At 41.9% G+C, this 27,773-nt stretch overlaps 1 long non-coding RNA gene across 1 annotated transcript in view; it reads right to left on the bottom strand.

Moving 5' to 3' along the window:
* Nucleotides 1–20,317, bottom strand: part of LOC138105989 (uncharacterized) — a 47,403-nt gene extending 27,086 nt beyond the window's left edge. Inside the window, exon 1 of the long non-coding RNA XR_011148850.1 lies at nt 20,234–20,317. This is a non-coding gene — a long non-coding RNA (uncharacterized lncRNA). The remainder of the gene's footprint in view (nt 1–20,233) is intronic.
* Between the last annotated feature and the right edge of the window lie 7,456 nt (nt 20,318–27,773).

Here is a 27,773-nt window from a genome sequence, read left to right as displayed (position 1 = left end):
AATCTGTGTGAAAGACAAAAACATTAAAAACATTTTTCTTGCGTCTGGAGCAAAAGGTAGGTTCAGTGGTGTGTTGGTGATATTCTTGGTTACTCCAAAAATATATTGCACAGTCCCAAGCCAAACTTCAGAAAGTTGTTTTAGTAATGAAATTTTATCCATACATTTAAATGCATTCTTCCCTAACAGAAACCTGAGATAGACAGATTACAATACCATCATTAAAGTCTGGGTCAGATTTTAATATAAGATACTTTCTATGTTAAAAATATTTATCTGTACCACATGCTCACATTCCAGACGTGTATATAATACAGCTATTTCTCCCTCTCAAGGTTTTCAGTCAGCACACAATTCTTCTGAAGGTACTGAAAAACAGCTAACTTGCAGATGCAAAGCCCCAATTGTTAAATGAAGCCATATTCATTATTTATTTGCCTGAGAATCTAGAAAGTGGCAGCTCTCTGCAGGTCGTATAGTGATATAAGAGAAGCAAAGCAGGAATTGGGCCAATATGAGAATTGTGATGCCATTTCTGAGCATCTGAATTGGTGACAGTGTCAGAAGGACCATGCACAAGCTCAGATGTTCTACCTTCACAGTCAAAAATTATAATATTTTAAATGCAGAGTTCTTCCTAAATCTGCTGATGGGAGATTTAGGAAAGAATTTCTCTTTATATGCCCACAAATACTTTACTACCTTGAGGACATCATAAAACATGAAGCAATCTGCCGTGGTTCAGAAGGTCAGAATGGGGAATTATTATATATTCCATTTCAATGTTAACATTTCAGCATCCATTAATTACAGTGTTTTCTAGTAGCAGACACACTGCAGTTCTTGGAAGGTAACTTGTCCTCTGAACACCACCATGTTAAACTAAAGGGGAGAGCAGGTTGCCAAAATGCTCTAGCAAATCACGATGTGCAGCTATGGAAAGGGCCAGTGAAAAAAGTCCTTGTAAGACAGAAGGACACCAGCGTAGGGTCAGTCAAGAGCTAGTCAAAGTCAGCTCTGCTTCTGTTAGTTTTGTGTCTCACAGGAAAAGTATCTAACAGGCCATCGAGCAACATCTCTTGGCATCTCCTCCTTCTCCTGCAACAGATATGGAAACCCAGCGCTGCACTATGGAAGAAAAGACATGACAGTGACAATAGTCATGGGCACAGCCACCTTGTATTTCTTCACAAAATGCTCACTAAGATAGTCCCTATCAAAAGCTAAGGTTTACATCTTCAATCATAAAATCACACTAAGGTATCAGCATGGTACAGTATGCCTTTATAAATTGATTCCCTGAGGATAATCTCTGCACAGGGATGAAAGACACCAGCTTTCAGGTTTTTTTCCAAGGGAAATACTTGCCTCTGTCAGGCCAAGGCAAGGTCTTAGAAATGTCTCTTGTCCCTCATCAGCCTCTTTCAGCAGGTACAAAAGGTCTTGAATGTCCATAAGATACCCTATTTTCCTGAGAAGAGGTAAGGTTTTCAGGCACAGCACACCTACTTTTCAAAAGGCCTTTATTTTAGCAAGGGATCTGTCATAATGCCATCCTGTGCAGTCTGATAACACAGCCTGCTTCTTTACACAAAAGCTAAGGTTTCACTATTGCATCAACTGGCCATCAGCACTCTGATAGTGTAGCAGCTCTGTATGTTATCTCCAGTACTGTACAGACAGCTTTCCTGGCCATCTTTCTGAGTGGGTGCCATGAATTGCTGTCTAGCCACTTCTCTTGCTATTACCCTATCACCTCCTACATCCTTTCATATGATGGAGACCTCATTCCACACCCCATCCCTCAAAATCTGTCTTTCTTAATTGCTGCTCTGTCCTCTTTCCTTGACTAACAAAGGCAACCCATGCCCCAAAAAACATGCTTTTTTACTTCACCTATGTTGTCCTTGAAACCTTGAGAGAAAAGCAGATTATAGGACTAGGGGTGTTCCTGGGTGCTATGAACAGATTAAGGATCATAGCAGGAAGTTATCAGCATTCAAGTGACCAGCACTCAATTATACCATCTGCAAAAACTGCTTGCACGAATCTCTTTGTAGCACAGGTCTTCTGAGCCTTAAGGCAAATTGGACAAAAAGGCATAGACCAAATTGTGTAAAACTCCTGGAGAAAGTTCTACTCCACAAGTAAAAAGCCACAAGCAGGGACTGCTGTTGCTTTGCCAGGATAAAAAAGATGACTGCATGCAGAGAGATCACGCATGAAGGAAGTCTTCAAGGAGGCACAGGGAGGGACTGCATCCATAGAGTGACGACCAAATCTATTGGATTAAACTGAGTTGCAACAGGGAATGTACCCAGGCCCAGGGACTCAGTTACCTTTTCTATTAAGTTATTAAAATGGCCTCTGAACATGTTTTGGTTTCCCAAACAGTCTGCTTTTCTCTCTCCTGTGCATGTTTTTGGAGCCTGAATGAGCCACTGTGGCTGTCAACAGGCAGCTGTCCTGCAAATGACCACTTAAATGTGAAGGGTGGCAGAGTACAATAATGAGAGTGAGGGCTAATCCACTCCAGGATTCAATGCCAGAGAACGGACATGGACCATTTTAGCCAGGGTGGATGAGAAACCCATGGACTGTAGCTGCAGCTCTAGCTAAGAGAGGCAAGCCAGGAAAGCTGTTGCAGGCAGAAAGCCCAGCTGAACAACAGGAGACAGGCATTCATCCTGCTGCATCCAGCACTAAGCTGCTCTCGCTATCCTTTGAGGCTGAACAGCCTCAGTCAGGCCTCCCTCCCTTGGCTGGAGGCTCAGCAAGCCTATTCCAAATGATCTTCTGAAAATAGTATTTCCTGCATGCTGAAGATTTGCCCCAGAATGTTGTAACTCTATGCAGCCCTACTGCATTCACTTTTAAAGGATTCATGTACCAGCAGTGCACCACAGCGTGGGAACTCCACTTCATGTATCATTAATCCTGCCTGGGGATAGGAAAATGGTGTAGGTGACCTTTTGAGATCTTTCCTATCCCTTTCTTCTATGATAAATATGGATTTGGGATGCAAACTTTCCATTTTCTTTTCTTTTCTTTTTTTTAAGTCTTTCCCCAATTTCTATACTTCACCAAAAAGAAAGATATTTAAGGAGATAATCCAAGCCATGCTCATTTAATGCCTGAGAAAATAGATAGGTCTGCCAAGGTCTGTCAGGCTCTGAGACCAATCAAGGAAGCCAATTTTAAATTCTATGGATGTCCCAGGAGAATGTTTTGCTAATATTTATATCTCTGCTCCGATTTGGGTGATTGCCCAACCTCCTCAGCTGAACTCATCCACTAACCCAATGTCAAGAGAAAAGAGACAGTGCCCTCTCCCTCGTGAAAGCTGCACCACAGGGTATCCAGCCCAATTCCAAGTCACAAGCAGTAGCCACCAGGAACAAAAGATGTGTAAGTCTAACTGCCCCTTTGGGTCAAGAGACTTGGGCTTTTGTTGTGCTGATGCTTGCTGAGACTTCCAGTGGTGCTCAGAGTAGCAAAACAATTCATTTATGGTTTCACATCTAAGCTCTGAGACATGATCACTGAATATATAGAAACATGGTTACTTTCACTTAAAGATTATGGGATTCCTCCTGGGTAGCAGGATCAGGGTGCACTTTCTCAGACAGGATATGGAGTATCCAGTTTCTTCTAATGCTACAGATTCAGATGTGCCATTACCAGCATAAGGGAGACAAAACTCAATACAAGAAGATGTTGACAGAGGATTTCTTTCCCACATTCATCCAACCATGGTCTATCAGTCTGCAATGTAAAGATATACTATGGATCAAAAAAAAACCATAAAAACTTTTGAACCTGCAGAAAAAAAATCAAACCAAACTCTAATTATTTTCGTTGATCAGTGGCACAAAAGAGCTTATCAATATGGAGTTTACCAAAAGTTATATGTAAAATCAAAACATCATAATGACCATGGCCACTGAGCAACTTTTCCAAACATCAGAAGGTTGAAACTCTTCTCTACATTGTTATTGACCAAAGCTGAGTGAAAGAAGAGAAGGAACATCTTCTTTATTTGAGAGTATTATTTTAGGCCTCCTATAACTATGTCTTTAAGAAAGCCCTTTTAGAAAGCAGAACTAAGTTTGTTCTTGCTGACCTTTAAGCAATAGACTCCTGATTTTCCGAATTCCCCCAGCTTTTCCAGATAAATTTATTTTTAACATGACAAGTTGTTTAAAGGCAAGTGGTCCTTTTAAAGTCACATGTTAATACAATGAAAAGAATTGTCACGGGTCCCTCATGAAATATAAAATAATATTTCACATTTTTTGTAGTATTTCATACTTCATAAATCAAAGGCTTTTCAGGTAAATGAAAGGAAGTCCCATCTCCTTTTTACCCACCAAAAAAACTACAGTTGCAGAAATATGATTTTCACACCCTAACTACTGATTTTTAAACATCAGAGTGACCAAAAGCTTTCCTGTTCTAAAGTGTTATATTAAAAATGCAGTAAATTCCAGAAAAATGATTTCTTATACATCAAAGCTGGTAAATAACTTCCATACAAATTGACTGAGTCTTTCCCAACGTGGACACATCAACCTTAAACCACAGCATAACTGGAACTGTAAACATGCATTGCACGCACAGTCTGCATCCACAATGGATTTCTAGTCAGAAAATTCAATATCATATTTCACTGATAAGTGAATGATAGACTCTTCATCTTATGCTTGAGAGGGAAATCTACTCATTTCTAGTAATTTCTTCTTTTTCAGCTCTGGGTCACATGTCTGAGAGGTGTTCCTGACAGTCTCACTCCTTAAGGCTCATGGAATTCTTTTACAAACCTCACAGCAAAACATTTGTCACAAATTTGAAGTAGAACAGAGGAAAACCAATCTGTTTTTTCATTACAGCTTAGAAAAACAAATCCTGTTACTCCCCTTTTGCGGGTTCCTTCTGCTCACAGTGTGAAGGTCTGTCTCTGCTAGACCAGCTAATTTCTTGCATCACCTTCTGTTACACACTCTTACAAAAAAAATTTTGCATTTCAGGTGTGATTATACTGTTTCTCAGACTGCAGTCACACAAGCTGTTGTGTTGGGTACAGATTTAATCATTCCAGTCTCCAGACTTTCCTTAATGGTCATTCCTGGTATTCCACTCCTATGATGCCAGCAGGATATAACATTTGTTTGACCATTTTATGATCCAGATTGATAATGAATTGGTTTTTATAGCAGGCATAAATTAAGAAGGAGGAATTTCAGGCAGGTACAGAACTAACAGCTAGGAGGGAAGAGAGGATGAAAATTATATAAATCAGATAATTTTTTTCAGTTAGCTTGTGCAAACAGGCTTTAAGTGCATTTGGCAAGTTAAAAAGCTGACCAGAAAACTTAAAAAAGGAGACATCCTGGTACGGAGGTCAGATTTACATCTTGTTCAACAGCAATTTTAGCTGCACAAATGAAGGGAGAGGGAACTGGGGCATGAAATGGGAATTGTGACTGAGGATGGGAACAAGGAGGCTGGAGGAAAGGGTTTCCTAAACCAGAGTCTCTGCCATGGCTACTATGGAACCTCATTCTTTTCAGTGATTCCCACATTGGTTTACCAGCTCCAGTATCAGATATTCAGGAGCAACACTGGGCTCTGTACCTGGGCTCACAACACATGATCATACAAACCTCAGCACAAGGAAAGCTGTTTGCATCCTCCCCTTGGGAGCACAGCCCCATCAGCCTGCTGCCCACTGAGTGCCCGCTGCCTTCCTTTTGAGGAGCTGGCAGGCCACTTTCCCAGACAGGGCAGTCACCTGCCAAACATCTCCGCAGGCTCTTCAGAGACTAACTTTGACAATTCAGGACCCAATCCCCAAAACAGTTAATAATTTCTTACAGACTTATCACCTTCTGTCACAGATTAGCTATTTTCTCACTTTAAAAATGTCTGTCTCTCCCCTGTCAGATCAATTCCCATGTCTGTACAGCTCTCCTACACATGGTGAGAAATTTCATGTTGTGAATGGAGCTTTCTGTCCTTGCTAAGCTGGGGGCTGACTGTGTTCCTGCCAGTGTTTGCACAGCAGCCTGCTAGAAGGGAAGACAGCCTGGCTGACACTGAAAGTACACCCTGATTGGCAGAGTAGCTTTGTCTGAAGAAACGATGTCATTCTTCCATAATGGTAGTATTCTAAAGGTATTGAAAGCTTTTTCAAAATTCACAAAAGGCAGGTGCATCTCACAGCATAGAAAAGTGTGTCTTAAAAGCCAGAGCAAAGGAGGAGAGAGTGCTGAAGGAAGCAAATCTGTTCCTCTGCATTGCCAAGATCTCCAGACTAACCTTGCTTCGCATTGCCACTACTCCCTGTTTCTAATCCACATTATGGTAATTGATATGAGTAGGTAAGAGCCCAATAAAGGTGATATTACTAGTTGCAAGTGCTGGATTACAAGTAAAAAGATGTGTTTCCTCTCCCTCACAGGTGGTCAGAGTGTACACTGGGAGGGCCATGAGGGGCACTGGTGGTGATAGACTTGTTAGGAAATGTAAGCCTATTGAAATCCATCTTAATCCACAAAACCAAGATAGCACTACAAAGTACTCTGCCTAAGAGGGAGCTGGCCTTTCTACTTCTTTAATCCGCACAAGGCAGTGGCTTATAAGCTTTTAGGCATTAGTGCCAATGATCATTATTTCAAAATGTCAAGAATACTATTTAAAGTCTTAGTCCCTTTACCACCCTACCTCCCCTTGTTTTGCTTTTTCTTGCATTCTTGAGAAACTGAATGGGAATTTAAATCAGTTCCAGTTCACCTCCCCCTGTGACAGATTTCGGCTTCCCCAGAGCAATACATCAGTGTGCTGTGAACTGTCTGTTAGGCAGTTCACTGTAGGTATAGTCTACATTAATTCAGTAGAAGGACTGGGGGGAAATGCAAGCAGGAATGCAGGATAAGATACAACCAGATAGCAGGTTTTTAGAAAAAAACATCAAAGTAATGCATTTAGTGTTGCTACTTTGGTAGAAACATTTGTTTTCTGAGTATTATTAAACTAGTTCATATGTCTCAGCTAAGACCTGGAAATAAAAGTCTTCTTTTAGCTATAAAAATGCAGAGTAAGCTTCAGAAGCAACTGTGTAATTAACTGGCATCCAGCCCAGAGAAGGGAAAAGCTCCAGTCAGGTAGGCATTCATGTACTCATCTATAATTTTAGATTTTAAAAATAAAACCAACTTCGTCATTATATGTTGTGGTAAGAGTAAATGCCCTTTTTTAAATTACTCCTCATTCCCCTAAACCAATACATGCTCCTACAGAAAAACATTAGCAAGAGTAATCTGGTTGACCTTCTGGATGAACAGAGTTCAAACACAAAAATATCATAGCCCTCACCCTCACGTAAAGGTAGAGAACCATGGGCAAGGCAAAGGCACAAGGCCTATCCCCTGAGGACAAATGCACTCAGGGAAGTCAGATAGGTGTGGGCACCAAATCCTAGCTTCAAAGCTCTTCACTTCCTTCTCCTGTGTATTTAAAGAAAGAAGAAAGGAAGAATTTATTTTCAAATCCTGTTTTTAGTGTGTCCTCCCTTCAAAATAAATTTACCAATCTATGTAAACAATCCCCATGGTCTCAAGCCCTAAGAAACATAAGTTTCCTTTTCCAGAAGCTCCCACATCTGCCATTCTCCAAACAGGCCAGAGAAACTTGGCCAATTTCAGCCTTCTGGCAATCCCAGAAAAGTCTATTGGCAAGCCAGGACTTGCCCTGTTACGTTTTTGTTTTTTTTTTTTTTTTTTACTTTTAATAACCTACATATCCTAAATGGTGTCCCTCTTGAAAGACCAGTACTTTGTGTTCTAAACTGTTTCTTTATGCAGCTCTCACAATTTTTTTTGTTATTTTTTAGCAAGGAGCAGCATTGAGCTCCTCAAATTATCCTTCTCTTTCTTGTCATGGGGAAAAAAATGAAAAGCACCCAAATACAATTTCTAAACAGAAATTACCATTTCATCTGAGTTTTCAGGAATCAAACCTTCTAGAGTGTCCATGAGGACCACACCTTCAAAACACTTTCCATTTTTTTGCAGTCCTTATGTAGTCCATGTAATTAAGAATGATTTCTAACATTTCCTTATGATTATCAAAGATATTAATTAACCTAGAACTGCCTTTTGCCAAACAAGGTGCAGCCAGAAATGGAGATAAGTAAAAATTAAGATCATAAATAAGTAGGGAAACCTAGACAAAATGCACCACATTGTAAAGCTTTACAGACAGTCAAGTCTACCAACATAGCATAGACACTGAGTTCTCAACTTAAAGCAGAATGAAATTATGTTCTCCTGTAGATTCAAGCAATTTCTGAAAGAAAAGAGATGTTACTCATCTGTCAGAAACATACCCACAAAGCCCAAAATGTGAAAAAGGCTCAACCGTGAAGGAGAGTTAGAAAAAGTGCAGTGAAAGAGTCTGCAACTCATATGAATAATGTGCAAATTGTCAGTGTAGTGAAATGTAATGTTGCTTTGCACTGAGAATTTTGAAAGCATTTCAAAATGAATTAGAAGAACAAAAAATATTCCATCTTCAGCTATGTCAACTCAAACCATTCTGTGATTCTACAGTTCTATGATCTGAGTTCTCCATCAGCCCAGAGAAGTTTGCACATCAGCTTAAAGTCTGGGATTAAACATTTCTTACTCTACCCGCCAGCTATGGCCAATGTTCCTTTCATTAAATTAGATAAATGCTCCACTCAAGGGGTTGGTATCTTCTCTATTCTTGTTCCCAGCTGACTGAAGGGTGGTGTATGATCTCCTGATTTTAAAGAGAAGGAGGACCCCAGAAAATACAGGCCTGTTAGTCTCACTTCAGTGTCTGGTAAAGTTATGGAGGAGGTATTGAAAGACACCTGAAAGATGATACAGCCATTGGTCACAACCAGCACAGCTTCATGAGAGGAAAGTCCTGCTTATAAAACCTGATTTCCTTTTATGACAAGGTAACCAACCACTTATTGATCAAGGGAAGCCAGTTGATGTAATCTTTTTGGATTTCAGTACTGTCTCTCATAAGATCCTTCTGGAAAAAAATGTTCAGCACACAGCTGCATAAACACATCGTGTGATGGGTGAGAAACTGGCTCACGAATTGGGCACAAACAGTTACAGTGAAAGGGGTGACACCAGACTGGCAACCTGTCACTAGTGGGGTTCTGCAAGGCTCCATCCTCAGCCCAGTTCTCTTCAACATCTTCATAAATGACTTGGAGGAAGAACTGGAAGGGATACTGAGCAAGTTTGCAGATGATACAATACTGGGAGGAGCTGTTGATTCCCTCAAAGGCAGGGAGGCCCTGCAGAGAGACCTCGACAAATCAAAGGACTGGACAATCATGAACCACCTGAAGTCCAACAAGGGACAGTGCCAGATTCTGCATCTGGGATGCAGCAACCCAGCACAGACAGACTGGGGAATGAGATGCTGGAGAGCAGTGATGTGGAAAGAGACTTGGAGGTCCTGGTCAATGGCAAGTTGAACATGAGTCAGCAGTGCCCTGGCAGGCAGGAGGGCCAAGCGTGTCCTAGAGGGCATCAGGCACAGCATCACCAGCCAGGCAAGGGAGGGATTGTCCTGCTCTGCTCTGCACTGGGATGGCTTCACCTCGGGTGCTGGGGGCAGTTTTGGGTGCCACAATATAAGAAAGGTGTTAAACTATTAGAGACTGTCCAAAGGAAGGCAACAAAGATGGTGAAGGGCCTTGAGGGGAAGCTGTATGAGGAGGAGCTGAGGTCACTTTGTCAGCTCAGGCTGGAGAAGAGGAGACTGAGGAGAGACCTCATTGCAGACTGCAGCTTCCTCGTGAAGGGAAGAGGAGGGGCAGGTACTGATCTCTTCTTTGTGGTGATTCATGACAGGATCTGAGGGAATGGACTGACACTGTGTCAAGGGAGGTTTAGGTTGGATATCAGGAAAAGGTTCTTCACCCAGAGGGTGTTTGGGCACTGGAACAGCTCCCCAGAGAAGTGTTCGCAGCACCAAGCCTGACAGAGTTCAAGAAGTGTTTGGACAATGCTCTCGGGCACATGGTGTGACTCTTGGGGCTGTCCTGTGCAGGGCCAGAAGTTGGACTTGACCTTTGTGGGTCTTTTCCAACTCAGCCTATTTTGTGATTCTGTCATTCTATGATTCTGTCATTCTATGATTCTGTGATTCTGTGTGTGTACAGAGCTCTGTGTATGGTGGCAGTGCTTGTTAGACTCATGAAGCTCAAGTGAGTAGATTCTATGCCAAGATAGAAGCAATAAGTTACAACAAAGAAACACAAAGAATTATTTTTGCAGCCAACAGTGTACATGAAGTAATAACACTGTGTGTGATAATTAATGAAAGACATTTCTGCAGCTATTTGGAAGGGTACTATAGATTCAATCTTGAAAGAGTTGATGGATGGCAATTTGAATACGTAAGGAAGAAATTATTTGTTTAATCACTGAACACAATAAATTAGGATTGCATGTTATTTTAATTCCATGGGAAACATGGTTCACTGCATTTGCATTTTCAAAACTATGATTAAAAAGAGCCAGCTCTGTAGCCTAAGAACAGAACTTTTTGCTGCCAAACAAGGACATACATTCAAATCCCAGACTTGGTAGGAGTTAGAGAATACAATCTGGGGTAGAAATCAATAATCTTATTTATGACACAGATATATTACGAGCTCACAAAGGTAGCATTCGTAGTTTTTCAGAAAGTGTGGCAAGCCTTTCCAGAGATCCCCATGCAACATCAGCCTGTGTATAAAGACATAAATAAAACAAATAGAAATGCAAAGAGGATTCATCTTTCCATTTCATCTAATCAGCAACTTAGTCTCCAACTGGAACACTCAGTACATACTTGTGCTCCTCTGTTGTAAGGAAACACAGTAATTTGCTTTGTTGTAGTAGAGCATATCAGGGACTGAATGGAAAGAGCACTTGGAATTGCTGATCCTCTACCAACTAAGCTGGTTAAGAATATCATAAATGTTCATGTTCTTTGAAAACAAAGCCTGCATGATTTGGTGACCTTAATACATACTGAAGATTTCATAGATCTCATCTTAAATAAGTACTTGAAAGCAGAATACCAAACTCACCAAAGGGAAACTTTCTCTTTTGATTGTTATTATAAGGCTTATTCTTAATAAATGTCTTACCAAATTGCATAAGGAATATCTTGATATGCAAGATGCAGCATAGTGTGACTGTATTTATTTACTTATGCAGAACCCAGAATCTCAAGGAGATAATTAAACTGGATTTAGTATGAAAGATTTCTCTTCCCAACAAGTAAATACAAGGTAACTCTTCAGTAAGTCCCTATTTGATATGGATACACAAATTAATCTTAGGGAAGTGAACTCCACCAGCTGTCATTCCACTATGATCAGGAACTTTGGTGACTTTTAACAGTGATAAAATTGTCCTACTGAGGTACCTGCCCCTTTTCCCAACAACAAATTTTACAAATCAAGTGCTTTTTAAAGTACATTCACAACTAAGTTCTGGGAAAAAAAAGTTGCAAGGGAAAGATAGAAATTGCAATGTTATCACCACTCTAAAAGATTGGTCAAAAAATTACCGCCTCATATATTGTCACTGTCCTAGCAATTGGGTAGGTATTTCTGGATCCTTCTACCTTGTCTCAGTCTTTATTTTAATATTTGCTACTTTAACTATTATATAGTATCTTTTATTCCATCATGTTTTGGTAAGGTTTTCTGTTTACATGTATTTCTGTTTAGTGGTTTCTGCAGTACAGCAAACTTCACTGGGGCTTTTTTAATCCATATCTTTTTTTTTTCCAAGTAGCAGGTGATATGAAGTCAAAGCCACATTGAAATAATTGACACTTGTCACAGATTACAACAAGTAAAAGAAGTTCAGGATAGAGTTTATAACTGTAAGTTGTTCCATCCATCTAAGCTTCTCTGATCCTAAGAGGAAGCTTCACAAAAAGACACATTTAGATGAGCCAATTTCCTTTATCTTTTTGAGACATGTAAGTGAAGTTATCTTGATTGGTTACTGGCCTTCTATTAACTAAGACAGACCTAACTACATCTGCTTCTAGAACTGAATTTAAATAGCTGGAACTTGATTACACATACTTCACATTTGAAAGCATGGATGTTTGTGGTATGGGGTTAGGATTGCAATTAGAATGTTCCTTGATTCATGCGTATAAGCCTAAGCACAGGCAAGTGGGATAATGCACAGATGTATTTCAGGTTTGTGCTTGTCTGTGTGCTGAGAGCTTCTCTGTGGTTGCAAATAAACAGATCAGGATGAGGCAGTAAAGAAAATTTCTTAATGACTCAGTATTAATGTTCCAGCCTGAAATATTTCTTTAATGACTGCACTCAGGGTAATATTGCCTTTATATTCATATTAGGAAAGTGAGACATGAGCTTCAGTCATATAAAACCAAGGGAATGGGAACATGGAATCACATTCTAGAAAGGTTTCTTAATATATTTATCAAATGATGACAAAGAGCTAAAGTCTATTGCACATGCTTAAAAAGCAGAAAGCAGTACATACAATTAAAGATCTCATTTCCTTCCCTTCACATTTGTGTCTGATTGTGTTCTCTCTTAGCCCAAAAAACATTTAATAAGCTGAATATACAAATAGAGGTGTCTCTTAGAGGGGTTAATTCATATCAGTTCATTAAGGACAGACTATCCCAAATCAACATGTGTCAGTCTCTGCTGACTTTCTTGGCAATCTGATCTATCTAGACTTAGGTGAATATGATAGTCTATTGCATGAGATATTAATAGATAAGCCATGAAAAATAGAATCAATAAAAACGTTATGAAAGGCTGAAAACAGCTGTGGGTAGTGTTGAAAGGTGAAGTATCAGGCTGAGAGAAGAAAAAGGAGCTAGAGTGCAGCCCTGTGAGGCTTGGTTTGGGGAGGAGTTTCATTACAGATTTTGTCACAAAAAGTAGCATGCTTGCAAGTCTTGCTGATAACAGAGAGCTGGAAAACAACACCAAAGGGAGATCAAAACAGCATACCAGATAGACTGGTGATCACTGGCAATAAAGGGACATAAGGAAAAATAGTGGGAATAAGATGGAATCCCAGGTGCATGCCCATGTGAAAAAGAGTTTTTGTTACTCTGCTAACACCCAGTGCAAAACTGCTTGCTTTTATGAGACATAAAAGTAAAAGGTCTATTCTTCCGTACAAGCCAGATTGTAATGACGATTTTGTACCCTGGGGTCCTGTAAAAAGGCTCTCAGCAGCTCTTCTTTTACCACAACTTGCTTCAGGAGTTGCACTGAAACAATTAGACCGACTAGGGTGTTGGCTGAGTAAGGAATTCAATGCTACTTCCCTTGCATTAAGTGATATGCTAGCAGATACCAAAGATGTCAGATGCGCAACTTTGCAGAACAGGGCTGCAATTGATTTCCTTTTATTAGCACATGGACATGGGTGTAAAGATTTTGAAGGAATGTGTTGTATGATCATTCAGAATCCATTCATAATAGTATTCAACAACCAAAAGAAGGTGTGTCAAAGATTAGAGTTGATAATGGAACTTGGTTAGATAATCTGCTTGATGGATGGAATTTAACATGGGTGAAAGAGCTTTTAAAGATGGGTTTTTACAGATTAGTTATCATTATAGTTGTGTTAATAATGGTACCTTGTTTGCTTCAATGTATCTGGCAAATGATCAGCACAACTATTAAGGGAGTCTTCATGGTTCAAACAGTGGGGGGAGACGGTGGAATGAAGGCTCCTCTGGAGTCAGGCCCAGAGGGAAGCCAAAGCACAGGGGTTTAATTAAAACCTTTGGACAAGCTGAGATACATGAAGCCACACCAAAGTGAAATAGAAATATAGATTTTTAACTTTTAGTAGAAATATATGCTAAGTGCCTTAAACATTAAAAGGCCATACCAGAGACCTTAAACACAGTTCTTACTGCAGCAGTGTTACCTTTTCACAGAATTCTTTACTTTAGACAAAATGTAGATAGAATTATACTGTTCACATTTTTTAGATAGAGTATTCACATAAACAATAAGAACTGATAGAAACTTTATAGGTAAATCTGTGTAATACCTATGTAACACTTGTGTAAGACTTACAATTACTAGAATTAGACCAGGATAGGTTAAGAAAAGAAAAACTAGAATCGTGTGTTAATCTTATTGGTCAGTTAACAAATATAATCCACACTTCTGTAAGAAAATAAATAGAGTATATAGTGTATAGAGTATAGAGTATATGGAGCATATAGAGCATATAGAAGAAGCTGGTTTTGCCTGCTGTTGCTGCTGCTGCTTGGATTTCTCATGTAACCCCCTTCAAACTCTGCCTTCAAGAAAGCTATGGGACTATGAAATAAAGAACTTAGCAGAACAGCAGCCTCCTCTGCTCTTTTACCCTGGTCCGAGAAGGAAGGGTACCCTGTCAAAAGCTCAACAAGTTTTAAGTATAAATTGGCACAGTTCCACAAATGAGACGCGTTGAGACATTGTTAGGCAATCACAAAATGGCTCCACGTTCTCAAATGTTATAATCTAAATAGGACATGCAATGCAAAGGGCTTTCACCACCACCAGAGGCTGTGTCAATACCATTTTGTAAGGTATGGGTGGGATGAGAAGAGGCATCAGGGACAGCTGTGTCTGAAAGGAGATTTGGATGCCTGAAAGCTCTGAATAGAAAGAATAAATAGATTTTATCCAAGCTTGTGTGGAGCCTTTTTAAGACAGAGAGCCTGAGTCGTTTTCCAATACTGTTTTCTACCTAAGAAAACAGAGTTTTCTTTTAATAACTAATCATAGTAGATCATGTTTTACAGCATAGAGGTAGATGAAGCCTACTGTTCTCATTAATACATGTAGGGTTCACTGAAGATAGTTATCTGCTTGTAGTGAAACAGTGCTGGGTCTCGAGGATTACAGGAAAAGGCAGGTGTAGGAAGTTAGAGCTGGTAAGATCTTCTGCTTATCAGTCACTAGAAAGGAAGGGCAAAAAATCCAAACTGTCCCCAATGAAAGTAAGGCCAGACAAACTATGTCAGTGGCTCCTCTCTGGTCTTAGTGATCTGTGAAGGAAAACTCAAAGGGCTGATTGTGAGATGACTCAGTAAATTCTAGCACATCCCTTGTTATTTGGTGTAAGGCCTTCAAAAAGGTCAATTTTAACAAGAAGCAACCAAGTTTGGTGCTGAGACATCTTGACCTTCTAACTCACCTGGGTTTCCTGCCCAATACCACTTTAAGACCAGACAGTTCAAATTGTTTCCACAAGCCCAAGAATAAGGGATCATACTGTTTATTTAGTTGCATTAGCATGAAGTGTTAACTTGACACAGACACAGTTAGATAAGGACTAAGATCACTGTAACTTTTGTATTTAAACTCCAAATTTAAAAACACACAGAGATTTTACAAGAGGTAGTTGATTTAGAAGCCCAACTTAATTTTTTATTTAACCAGTGATTGAATTAAAAAGGCTTATCTCTTAATCTCCTTAACAATAAGCCCACAGAAATAACCCTTGTCAACACAGTTTCTCAAAATTCAGCATCCACCAGCTCATGTAGAGTTCCCATACAGTTGTCACCATGAAGAAGTTGACCTACTCTCTCAGGATCTCCCTGTATAGCCTGTCTACAGGAATCAGGTTTTTGTGGTTTATCTGTTACTTTTTCTGTAGCTCACAGCCCTCAAGGATATCCTGTTTCTGTTAGCTTTATTGCTAATAGGATGGTGCAGAAATGGTGAAGAGGCCTCCACTGTCTGGTTCTTAATGGAAACTTTATAGCAGTGAACAGAACTAATACTAATGGTAAAGTCATTTAGACGAAAGTAAGCTTGAGAGAACATCTAAACCTTTCAGTATCCTTAGCATGCTTAACATGCAGATGTAGGTGAGGACAAATTCTTTCAGTCTGTCTCCTAGTTAGCAGCTGCATGGTTGTCACCTCACAATTCTGGGCTTCACTGAGGTTGTGATAAAACTTGATAAAACTTAGCTTACTCCCAAATGCCAAAATGGGTTTTCTCACAACAGTACCTCAGCTGATTAGAAGGGTAAGATGTCTCAGTACCAAACACGGTTACTTCTTGTTAAAATTTACTTTTTGAAGGCTTTACACCAATAAAGCCCATCTTTCCAACATGAAAACATGCTCTAGGCCCTGGCTAAGGTATTATTTTTGTTTGAAAGGCAATGTCCTCCATCTGGGAAAAAATGCAGATGTTGATGTACATTCTCCCTCCTTTTGAATCCAGACTTCTTGGTTAAGAATTTGGTGGTTCTTACCCTCCTCTATCTCTCCACTTACCATGAAAAGGCACTCTATTATTGTTCACCCCTACACTCCTGGGGAACTGTTTTCTTCTGCCTAGGTGTTTGCATACTCTCCGTTTTACCACAAGGTCCTCAAGTTCTTGAGTTTGGTTATCCCTGGTAACTCTCAAAAGGCAAAAGCTAAAGTAAGGAGTTTTTTATACTTTCTGTTGCTGCCTTAGTGGCTGGAAAATACTCCAGCTCCATTTCCATATGGTGTAGTAGGAAGATCCTAAGCCAAACAAAAGGGGAATTCTTTCTCTTTCTCATCAATCTCATCCTGATGATCATCTCTTGTCTAAGATCTGTATGGATCTCATAAGTTCTCAGCAGCACATCTGGGATAGCCTCTATAGGTGTCATTCTACATTTGTTCGTTGACAGAGATAGGGAATGCAGCCATTGATTCACATGGGATCGATTATTTTGTGGATGACATGATGCTGGACAGTGCCAGCCTGCCCATATAGTCTCTGGGGCATCCCACTTTCCTTGCCAGGGCAATCAGAGGGAGAGCAGGTGAGGGTTTTGCATACAATATTGTCCACGTGGGTCTACCCATAATCTGCTACTGTAGGTCCCCGATTTGATTTCTACACAAAGACACGGAATCACCAGGTTGGAAGAGACCTTCAAGATCACCGAGTCCAACCCAAGCCTTAACACCACCTCAACTAAACCATGGTACTGAGTGCCACATCCAATCCTTTTTTAAACACATCCAGGGATGGTGACTCCACCCCCTCCCCGGGCAGATGGTTCCAGTACTTTATCACTCTTACAGTAAAAGCTTTTTCCTAACTTCCAACCTAAATTTTCCTTGGTGCAGCTTAAGACTCTGTCCTCTTGTTCTTGGTTTAGGAGTTTGGAGAGAGTTGGAAACAGAAGCTGGAATAACATCACGGTCCTTCCAGTATTGACAAGGACACTTCTTTGCCTGTTTGGGCTAAGCATCCACATCCAGCAAGAAAAACAAAGCACTGAATACAGATCCTATAAGAACGTACAAGCTTGGTCGTGGTTACTCTATTTTGTATACAAAAGGTCACAAAGCTATTTTCTGTGCACAGGGCTGGTGTTCCTGGCTGTAAGATGTCCTGCTCTGCAGCCAGTCTACTCTGCCAGCTGGTAGAGAGAATGGACAGGTCACTGCTCCCGCTGCCTCAGCATCCTCCCAATGAGTTTGCAGTACTGCTGAAGCCAGAAAACAGCACTTCTGGTTGAAGTGATTCATATTTATTAGTTGATAACTAATATAAAGTATGGAAGTAATGGGAAACCATTGTTACTTTATAAATTCCCAAAAGTATAATAAATTTTTAATTGTCTTTAAACTGTAGACTCATTTAGTGCAGTCTCAGTTCCCCACACAAGATGGCAGCTCTTCTTTCCTTCTGCTCAGCTTTTCTTCAGTGAAAGCTGTCCCTTTCACACTGACACTGCAGGTGCTACTGCAACACAGTAATAATCCAAACCAGCCCTGAGACTCTGGTCATTATTCCTTCCAACACCAGCATCTCACCCAGAACAGCATGGTTTGTAAGGAGGTTTGTGAGTAGCAGCACTGTTACACTCAATACTCCATTTATCTAATTCCAGCACGTGGCAGTAACTGGTTTGTATTTGTGCTGGTTTTGGCTGAGGTATTTAATATTCTTCACAGTTGCTGGCATGGGGCTGTGATTTGGATTTGGAGATGATACCACAGAGATGGGTTTTTTATTGCTGAGCAGAGTTTACACAGAACCAAGGCCTTTTCTGCTTTTGTCCTGCCATGCTGACAAAAAAGTTGGGGGTGCATGGGAGACTGGGAGGAGACATAGCCAGGACAGGTGACCCAAAGTGACCAAAGGGATACTCCGGACCATGTGACATCATGCTCAGTCTATAAAGTGGGGGCAAAAAGGAGGGAGGGATGTGATGGGGTTTGTCTTCCCAAGTCACAGTTACGTGTGATGGGGCCCTGCTCTACTGGGGAAGGCTGAACACCTGCCTGCCCATGGGAAGGAGTGAATAAATTCCTTGTTTTGCTTTGTTTGTGTGTGGAACTTCTGTTTTCCCTATTAAGCTGTCTTTATTTCAGTTCAAGAGTTTTCTAACTATTACCCTTCTGGTTCTCTCTCCCGACCCTGCTGGCAGGGGAGTCAGCTGCTGTGTGATACATGGCCGCTGGCTGGGGTTAAACCTCAACAGCATGTTGCTGTGTAGATGCTGAAAAAGTTAGCAATTTTCCTGTTTTTTACAGCTGCTTGTGAGAGTCTCCTTTCTCATGCAAGCTAGCTGTAAACACCATAGAGGTTTTTGTAAACCAAGACTTTATCTCACAGGTGCAAACTTGTTATGAATAGTCTTGTTTTCCACACTGAAGAAAATATTTTGAAATAGGCATTGTAGCATTCAGCCAATTAATCTGGGAGGTGTATGGTCAAGCACCCAATAATGTCATTTCTCTATTGCAAACCAAGTTATATAAATGAGGTGATCATTAATTAAATAATTCCATTTATCCTGGACTTGAATTCCATGTCATTCTTTGCATCATCCCTGCAGACAACAGTGACATTGCTGGTTTTGAGGTTTGAAACTGCAATGTAAAAGGGGGAAAAAAACAAAACCACTTCATTCAGTTCAGATTATAGGACATTCATTTGCAGATAAGGACATGAAACCCTATGCTCAAACTTTTAGACTGTATGTCCTACTACCCTGGCTGCACCATCATTTAGAGAAGTGTAAAGTTATTTATATTTCCCATTTGTTATAGTACACTCAACAAGTGAGTGTATTTCAGGCAAGGCAACAGAAAATTAGGTCTTTGCATAATTCGGGCTTGCTAGAAAATAAATACTATATTCTCTGGCCTGGTATCTAATTGATCCCAGCATTGCACTGAGTGTCTCTCTAAAGTCAGAAACTCTGAAGTGGATCTGACAATTAATGGTACATTAATTGAACCTGTCATAAAAGATGCCAAATTGCCCACACTGCTGTTTCATTTTGAAGCGTATTTTGAGACTTAGTCAATATATATTGTACAGCTTCTGCTCAGCTGAAACTCTTGTCTCCTTGGGTAGGTTGTGGGATGCCTCATTCTGTGGTTAGTTGGTGTCAAGGGGATCTCTGCTCCATTGTCACCAGCTTGGCCTGTCCCTCTTTCAGAAGAGCCTAGAAGAAATACTGAAGCACCTAAGGATCATATTTAGAGTCCTCCCAGGTGCAGAGGAGAGATATACTTCTTATGCCGTGGTCATGGCATAATGTAGACTTAGCCCAATAAATATTTGTTCTAAATATAAAAATCTCCTCTAAAGGTTCAGCAACCAGCAGTTCAGAGCCTAGAAGCCAGCAGCAGCCAGAAGAGAAGAGAAAAGAGCTGGCCCTCTTTCCCACCCAGCCGTCCCCCAACATTCTGAGCTTCCCGCCAGCGGGAGGCCAGCAGGTGTCAGCAGGAGTTTGGGAATGGGACAGATGCGCGCGGACCTCAGGAGCGGCAGAACCTTCTCGCTGATGGAAAAAGAGACTTGTTTACCGATTAATAAAAAAAACCAAACCAAACCAAAACAAAACAAAAATACAACCAAGAAAACAAAGCAACCCAACCTTAAAAACAAACAAACAACAAAACAAACAAACAAACAACACCACAACAGGGGGAAAAAACCATCCATAGCAAAACAAAACATTAAAAACCCAGTTTCTAGGTGGGTTGTGATCGCAGAACTGCCGAGCCCTTCCCTCCGGCCGACTCCCGCCAGCCGCGGAGCGGCGGTGTGGCAGCCGGGGCCGGGCGCTCGCTGCTCCGCGCTCGGTGCCTCCTCTCCCCGCCCCGGCACACGGGCCCGTCCCGCAGCGCAGCTCGCTGCTGGGGAACTTACCGGGACCCGAGGGCTTTGGCAGAGCGGCTGAGTGCTGCGGGGCTGCCTGGAGCTGTGCTCCTGCCACCAGACCCTGTCCCGCTGCCCGGGGCCAGGGCTCCGGGGGAGGAAAAGGCAGCGGCGGCTGCGGGAAGGGCAGAGGGATGCCCCAGCTGCTCTACTCAACGCCTCTGCGACTCTCCTCTTTATCTCCCAGTCAATCCACCCCTGTCTACCTCATGGCAAGTGTGAGCCAATTAATTGAAAGTTACTTACTTCTCAATTAAGGTGCAAATTAATTTATTTTTCATTTCTTGAAGAGTGCCTCGTAACTGAAAAACCCACGAAGATAGTTGCCATAGAGAATTTACCATGGTAACTTGTCTTTTGACAGCTCGTTTGTATATCAAAGTCTTTATTTAAATATGTGTCTTCCTCAAAAAGCCCTGAGAAGTCTGGCTAGAGAGGCTTAGCAGTTACCACACTTGAGGATTTAGTGCCCATCGTCAGCCCCCTGCACAGGTCCTGCTCCGCAGCCCTTGTTCCTACAAACACCTAATGGATCCCTTTTGTTCTAAACAAGAGAAAGATCCCATGGGGGCCCCAGCACCATGGAGCAGTGTTGCTCTCCACAGGCAACTGCAGCATGTTATCGGGGTATCAGACAGGTGAAAATGTGTTACAGTATTTCCAAAAATGTTTCTTCCAAATTAAGTGAGTCGGGCCCTTTGACAGAATCATAGAATGACCTGGGTTGGAAGGGACCTTAAAGATTATTTAGTTCCAACACCCTTGCCATAGGCAGGGAATATTCCAGCAGACCAGCTTGCTCAGAGCCCCATCCAGCCTGCTCTCGAACACCTCCAGGGATGGGGATTCCACAACTTCTCTGGAGAAAGTGCCTCACCACCCTTATAGTAAAGAATTTCTTCATAACAGCCAATATAAATCTATCCTACTTCATTTTAAGGTCCTTTCCCCTTGACCTATTAAATGTCCCCGCAAAAAGTCCCCCTCTGGCTTTCCTGTAGCCCCTTTTGATACTGGAAGGTACTCTAAGGTCTCCCCAAAGCCTTCTCTTCTCCAGCTGAACAGCCCCAACTCTCCCAGCCTGTCTTCACAGGAGAGGTGTTCCAGCCTTTGGATCATCTTCATGACCCTCCTCTGGGCTAGTTCTAACAGGTCAATGTGTTTGTTGTGCAAGGGAGCCCAGTCTGACACAATACTCCAGGTGGGGTTTAACAAGAGCAGAGTAGAAGCAGAGAATCACCTCCCTTGACCTGCTGGTCCTGCCTCTTGTGATGCAGCCCAGGATACAATCCTTAATGAGTTTTTATTTGCTTTCCTTTTTTTCCCCCTTTCTTCTGTAGAGAAGCTTAGCAATGCAGCAGTACAGCCACTTTAAACAAAAATGGGAAATTTACAAGTAAGTTGGATCTCCACCCCTTGAAATATGTTACTTTATGCATGTATATAGACCTAATGTTGCATCTTGAAAAAAGGTGAGAAAAACAAAAGAAAAATAAAACCATTTCAGTAACAAAGTCTTGGGTTGCAAACATAAGTAAAAATGTTGGGGGTTTTAAAAATATTTTGATCTGTCATTTTCAGGTAAATTTCCTGGTTTAGGTAGAGGCCTTAAACCCAGAAGAGCAAAGAAAGCTAAGTCTCTGTGCATAAACAGGAAAGAACTTAGAAGGTTCAAAATATCCCCAGAAATGAGATTAAAGCCAAACGAGATTAAATGTTGATGCCAAAAAGTGGAAGTATTTTATTTAATAGTAGAGAGGCAAAGAGAAGGAAAAAGAAAAGAGAGAAAGAAACAGAAGTGTGGCGGGGGGGGGGGGGGGGGGGGGGAACAGGGAGAAGTGACAGGGGTTAGGTGGAAGCATATCACCCATCCCAGGGTCCCAATGATGTCTCATTGCTCCCCTCTGGTCTGCTGATGGTGAGGGTCCCCCATCACCACCGTGGCCACGCCGCCACAGCTACGCCGTGCCACCACACCACACCACATGGCAAAGAGTGCAGAATCCCGTGGATTAATATATGCTTTGGGCCTGGTGGGAACACCCACATCACTCTTGCAGGGGCCAGCTTGACACTGTCCCTTGCAACACTGAGGGTCTGTTGCACCATCTCTGGTGCTCTGGTGCAGGGTCTGGGGACTCCTTTGAGGGGGGCCCCTGTGATGGGCCATGTCACCCCTTCTGCTGTGGATAAGCTTCACCTCCCCCAGTGAGGGCCCCTCAGCTGGGCTCCTCTGCACAGTGGAGGATGGGCAGTCACTGCTCCTCTGACCAGAGGCTTTTCCCAGATACCCAAAGCCTCTCCTCCCTCCACCCCTTGGTTCGAGGGTCTGTTCGAGCCTGGCAGCTGATAGCCCTGGGGCTGTGATCCTCATCTTGGAGGTGTTAAGCCTGTGCTTTGTGAATGTCCTCAGCCCTGAGTTGTTACTTTATCTTATCTTCATCAGGGGTCGGTGTAAGGCCTCAGTCAGGGCCCCATTCAGGGTGTGGGAGTCTTCTCTGCAGCTTTTGTAACACAGTTTTAAAAGTTCTTCATGAAAACATTTAAGTCATAAACTATAATATTTCAGTCTCTGACAGTAGGTATAATAAGATCTTCCAACAGCTCTTCAAGAAGTCTGAGAAGGACTAGAGTACAAGTCATATCACATCACTTTAGATTTTCCAGGATGTTGGTGAGCCAGTCAGGCTTTGTGTGTATCTTGTAATCAGGACAGTGAGAGCTGTACCACAACGTTTTTCATTGGAGTGGTAAAGTGCTGCCTTACATGAAACCATAAGTTATTGGCAGTCTTTGCATGCATATTTTTTGCCCTTATTCCCAGGTTTATAAAAACATTTTTCATTATCAAATAGTAAAAATCCAATACCTATACAATTTAGTGGCTCCACTCACTGGATGAAGTTCTGAGTGCATAATGACTTTCATTGACAGATAGTGTCCTGATGAAAAAGAATTCCTTGTGGAGGTAACATAAATGACTAAAGTACAAGAAGGCTCTTGAGAAAACAGTGCACACTGTTTTTATTTAAAGGTATGCCTCAGGGTGTGTTAGGACGCCTTTTCTGAGATAGCTATGTGAAGTGTAAGGTAATACTGATTTTCAATTTCTTTTTAATGTTAGAGGAGTTGAAGGCTCTATAGATAGCAACATTACAAGCTGGGAACAACCTGCTACTTCTGGACAACATTGTGCAGGCAGAATGGCAGAGTGCAGGTGCTCAGCCACAAACTGAAAATACCCACTGACCTCAGGGGGAGTTACACATTCCAGAAGAGTCTTGGGAACAGCCCTGAGACATCACACGGGCTGCAGCCAACTTCAGTGGCAGTTTAGCACGCCCACACCAGCAGAGCCTTCCTGCATCTGCATTTGAGTTTCCCTGAATGCTAAGAGAATGTGGCTTGTCACCACACTGAGCAGAGAGAAGCTGTGTGCTCACACAGGCAGCAGAGGATGGAGGAGAGGGCTCAGGGCTGCCTGCACAATGCATCTCCCAGCACTAGCAGAGCCTGATGCTTGCCCACACTCCCTTCCAATGAGCAGCAGAAGAGATTACATACAGGGATAGCTGCAGCTTCACCTGGGAAAGGTGCTAGCCCAAATGCAAGCCCAAACTCCAGGAGAGAAAAGTGTCCTTCTCCTCTCTGAAAGCCCCTACTGCCAGAGTGTTCCTTACTTGGAAAATTTCACCTTGCTGCACCACAGTGATCACTCTACAAACAGAGGAAGCAGCTGCAAGAATTAGTTGAATATGTCTAAAACACTTTTTGCTCTCTCTGCTTGGAAGCAGCTGGGTCAGGTTTCCTAGGACTTCTCAAGTAAAGCACCTGAAGGAAACATCATGCTGAACAGCAGGAGTTACAATACGGGAAGTTGTCACTGGAAGTGCTGAGTAATCTTACAAAAATGTGCTACCAACATTCCCTTAAAAAGTATGTGATCATCTTTGATCCAAGTTTATAGAAATACTTCAAATATAATTGCTCCTTGGTTTGCTTGACAAGCCGGGTTCAAAATTCAGTTTCCCTGGCAACATCTGAAGACATTAAACCATGTAATGTGTTTAGGAAAGAAAATAAAGGGGAATGGCAAATAAGTCCTAAAAGTTAGTTTAAAAGATATGCAGAGAGAAGGAAAAACAAGAATGGGCAAACAGTAGGACATCAATAACCTTGAAAATCAAGTATTTCAGCTTTCTAAGTTCTGCAGAAAATAAATGACTGAAGTTAGTTGTTGCTGTTGTTGCTTTTATCATCCAATTGGTTTGCTGCAGTTAGCACTATGTGCCAATCACAATTTTGGCTGCTTCTAAGAGACAAAAAAAGCAGAAGACTGCACACTGTTCTCCTTAATCACGGCTGGCTGAGGCAGCCTTGCACAAGCTGGACTAAGTAGCCATCTGTAGAAGTGACCACTGGCACCTCTTGTTAAAAGAAAACTCCTATGTGTGTGTTCAGGGATGATGGGCAGCCAGAAGCCAATGATCAGAGAACACAGTGAGGGTCCTTAGAGTCCTACCCTGTCCTTCAGCACAGCCTCCTGCACACCCCTCTTGCACTGCCCAGAGCCTGTATGTGACGGAGCAGGGAAGGTGAGCCTTGCCCAGCCTGCAGCACAAGCTCTGGCACCCGACCAACAGCTCCCTGTGACTGCCGAGCTCCTGACAGGCAATATCCCAATGAAGCCACTGCTGAGCACCCCAGACTCGGGTGTAAAGCTTGGCAGCACTATTTGCACAGAGTAGCACTGTTTGCAGGTTTTCATTTCTATTAAATATAAACTGCAAATTTAATCTTCCCCTTTATCTGAGTTCTAATCAGTGGACTGGCGTAGTTTGCTAGCTAAAATATTTCCAGGGATTCACAGAGCAGTAGCTGATTAAGAGCTTTCAGAAATGCTTCTATACTTCCCAAAGGTGAAAGAACTCAGAAGAAGATGAGCAGACTCTTCTTCTACCTCCTGTTCAAATGATTGAAGCAAGTTCTTTCTGCACAGAATCACATTCTTTATATTGAATAAACCACTAGACCTTCTGGCTTATTGGAACCACACCAAGAGAATAGTACAACAGAATGGAACTACCCCTGCATGTCCTCCATATGTCAATAATGATTACCTGGAAAGACAACACTGGGAGAATGCGACTTGTTTAAGAATCAGACAGCTGTGGCATCCAAAATGATTTGTGTCCATGTGCTTCAGTGCTCAACTCTGCTAACTGAAAAAAATAAACAGAAGCCTGAAATTGTAATGAAGTACCAGATATTTATTGAGCCCTTTATTGTGTTTCCAGCCTGTTTGTCTCTAGATTGATTTAAGAGCTCCTCTCCACCTTTTGAAAATTAAGCTTATTTTCTAGCCTTATTTCACATTAGGAGTGATTTTAGAGTGATCTGGCATATTTGCTGCTCCTTTCCTCAGGGAACTGTGAACACACTTATTGCGAACTAGATTACACCATGCCCCTCAGCCACAGGAGTCTCTCTCTGTCCATAGGGCATCCTCCAGTAGCCTGGCTGGGGGCTGACAACATCAGTTGTCAGATTTCAGGTGAAATAACCCGTCTGTAACTGCTAGCCAGATGATCAAATTCAGGAAAGCATAATGAAAACTGCCATAGCAAAGGAACAAGTGGCTCTGTGTTCACATGAATGGTGCAGTGATATCAGTGATGTTAGAGGGGGGGCACTAATGCCTCCTATGCAATAGTGCATGGCTGTGGCCCTTTACTGTCATGCTCTTTTTGATTATGTTTAGCAGGAGCCAGTAGGAAGCAATGAGTGCTGCACAAGGTGCAAGATTCTCATTGATCATAGTGTAAACCTTCTTTCAAGAAAAGTTCCTGTTTCTGCACATGCCCTTCCTCCATGCAAATTAGAGGAAGGAGAGCAAATCTGATCACAGCAAAGAAAGATCAGTCTTAGTCAGAGGAGGGAAATGAAGGTATTGGAGAAAAAAAGAGTTCTTTATGAGAAATAAAAAGAGCAGTTCTAAGGATCAGTATGTGGCTGAGAAGCTATTCAGGTAATATCAGCTAGGATTTGAATTTGCTGTTGATGTGAAACTCCCTCGGTCTTCAATCCTGTAGTCTTAGAATGATTTCAGATGTTGGGACTAGAAGGGCTGTAGCTGGGGTTCTCAGTGCTGAGTTACGTGCCACCAACCCAGAACAGCCACTGTTCCAGCCACTGGCTTCAGCCACTGACAGTGGGAGAGCAGCAACAAACTACCATTAAGGTATCACATCTGTGCCCATGTCTGCCCAGGCTGAAGTTTCAGGATCCCTACATGGTCTGAAGCCATCCTCTGCCTCCAGCAAAATAAACGCCAAGTGCCTTTCCTACAAAGAAGCAGCTTTCCATTTTTGTACCAGCCCTGGATGATTCCTTGTTGGCCAAGTTCTACCCTGAGTTGCAAACCAATATTGCCTGAGACTGTTCTGCCAAACTGATCATGCTTCCTTCACCCGTGACTTTTAAACTTTAAAGGCTGCTCTGAATTGCTTAGAGAGGCAATTTAGGTAAGCAGGTGCTTTGTGAGGAGCAGTAATAAATGAACAGTCATTTGCTGAGGAAGGTGACAGGGCTTATTCTTGTCCTTGTGGGACTTTGTTTCAGAGAATGGTGCCAGTAAAGATCTCAGCCTCCCACACATCACTATTACAATTGGAGTCTTCCTTGTACCCAGGAAATTATTTTTATATTTTATTTTATTATTTTTTATTTTTAGAGCTTTATGCAATCATTTAAAAAAACCTAAAAAAACAAACAAACAAAAAAACCACATTTCACTCTTTCCAAAATAAGAACAAGGTCTCCAGTCTGGCTTCTTTTCTGTGGAAAGCCACTGTGCAGAAAAGCAGAGGTTTGAGGTGCTTGTGAAAACATTTGGTGTTGGTAAGCTGTGCAGCAGTGCTTTGTCCTGGCCAAACCTTCCTAAATACACTTTCCTGTGTGTTCATTACTGTCATCTGGCTCCTAAATAAGCATGTAAGCTTAAATGAGGACAACTTTGTATCCATTAGGCTGGAAGACGAGATTTGTTTTACTAAGGCTGAGAAAGAACATTTGTATCATTTAAGGAGCCGTCGTGTGTTGCCTTTGCCAGTAAACGGTGAGAAACACCTATGGAAGGAGAGGGAATGAGAACAAGACAGCTGACACCAGCCATGGCTTTCACAGCCTGCAGCAGCTGACATCCAGACAGCCTCCATCTATTTCCCACACAGCTTCATACGAGTTTTGATAGACTTGTGAAGAAAAAAAGAGAAGTACAGAATATGGCAGTAGGAAGAAGACAAGGTCTAGTGGCAGACATTCCTTTCTTAACCTTTTGGGGACCCCCAAGAAGAATCTATCAGATTTTAGTACACTTCTCAAGGCCTTACTGTTTTTCTGTGGTCTGCAGAGAGGTCTAAGAACCAAGGATCAATTCCTGCCCAGCATCTATTACCAACAGGGGACCATCCATCACTGACTCCAAAATTATTTCCATTCCTAGTCATGACCTGAATCCATGTTGTGACTG

Source organism: Aphelocoma coerulescens, chromosome 2 (assembly GCF_041296385.1).
Source record: "Aphelocoma coerulescens isolate FSJ_1873_10779 chromosome 2, UR_Acoe_1.0, whole genome shotgun sequence".
Taxonomy (NCBI): Eukaryota; Metazoa; Chordata; class Aves; order Passeriformes; family Corvidae; genus Aphelocoma; species Aphelocoma coerulescens.
Note: the sequence above shows the minus strand (reverse complement) of the source record. Positions and strands in the feature narration are given on the sequence as shown.